The following is a 1,602-nucleotide window of genomic DNA, read 5'->3' as shown; positions in this document are numbered from 1 at the left end:
AAAAAATGAGGAGATTATTCTGGATAATCTGGGTGGGCCCAACATAATCACGGGAGATGAGGGAGGCCGGAGATTAATTCACAGGAAATGCAGCAGCAGAAGAAGGTCGTAGGAGGAGAGGAGGGTCCCCAGTCAAGGATCCAGGACGCCCCACGCAGCCTGAAGGGACCAGCCCCGGCTGGAGCCCAGAGCAGCTCCTGTCTGACCTCTGACCTCGGGAGCAGAGTAAGAATAAGTCTGTGTTGGTTTAAGCCACGAAGCCTGTGGCCATGTGTTCCGGCAATCAGAGGGAATTAGCACCGGACCCAAGAGGAGGATCCAGGCCCCGCACATGACACAGCGTGTGGACCCCCCTCAGCGCAGCCGCACCTCAGTAGCTGTGTTCTCAGAGCGACCGGAAGAGAATTTTGGCTTTTAGAAAACAACCCTTTCTGTGTGCTAATGTGGATCTCTCCTAAAAGCAGGGTGACCGAGCATGGGCTTTGGGAAAGTGGGGAATACATACCATTCCCTTCATGCCCTTCAGCGTACAAGGGTGTCACAGGGACCCTCTCTCTACCTTCCAGGAGAAGTCTGTGATTCGGATTTTGCCTTATCAGGGAGGGGTCACGTCCCATTTAACTTGGCGAGTTTCCCACACAAGTTAAAGGGAAATTTGTTCACTGGCTAAAATCCAGAGAGCTTTTCAAACTTCGCCCTGGCTTTTCCAAAACACAGAAAAACACACAGACGGTCACCGACCCATGGACGGGCTCAGGAGACAGCCAGTGGGAGGCTGCCCTCTTCACCGAGGCCCACAGGGGTCACTCTGCGCTCAGCAAACCCCACTGTGTGCGGGGTCCTGGGGCTTCAGACCTCATCTCCAGGGCCCCAGGCATGGTCTCTCCGGGAGGTGTCCTCACGGCGCCTGGAGGGGTCCTCGCTTCTCAGCCTCCCCGACTCTTGCGTTGTTTATGTGGTTGTCACTGTTGTCCTATAGTTTCATCGGAATCCAATTTCCTTTCTCGTGCCTCCGTTGGAAAGAGGAGAGGCTGTTGTGAGTGAGCCGAGACTTTCCTGAAGCAGGGCTGCCTGGAGAGTCGTTTGTGGCCTTATTTCTTCAGTTTCTTATCATCATGTGGCTTCGTTCTGTTGTTTATGTAACTACACAGAACTGGTGCCTTTCGAATTTCACTCAGTTCTCGAAAATCAATTTGGAAACATTTCTTAGAATATATGGTATTCATCTTTTAAAATTTTAGGCGCTGGTGTCTCAGTATGGACAGACAGGAACAGGATACGTGCTTACGTTCAGAAAGAGAGTGAGAGGAGAGAAGACACCTCACGTTAGCCCCCACGTGCAGCCACGTGACTGCAGGAAACTCGCAGGGCTGGGCACACGTATGACGCCCACACCAGGCAGCACGACAGAGCCTGCGGGTGACCCTGCAGGATGAACAGCTCACTGTCTTCCAACAATAAGTTTCAAGAGATAAAAGCGAAAAAATGAGAAAGAGAAGGTAACGTCAACTTTATTTGGATCTCATTTCAAAGAAACAAAGTAAAAGAATTACATTTATGAGACATTCCACAACTGAAGACTGGATGGATGGATGGATGGAT

Source organism: Suricata suricatta, chromosome 13 (genome assembly GCF_006229205.1).
Source record: "Suricata suricatta isolate VVHF042 chromosome 13, meerkat_22Aug2017_6uvM2_HiC, whole genome shotgun sequence".
In the NCBI taxonomy this organism is placed as follows: domain Eukaryota; kingdom Metazoa; phylum Chordata; class Mammalia; order Carnivora; family Herpestidae; genus Suricata; species Suricata suricatta.
The sequence above is the reverse complement of the archived record's forward strand: the minus strand, read 5'-3'. Positions refer to the sequence as shown.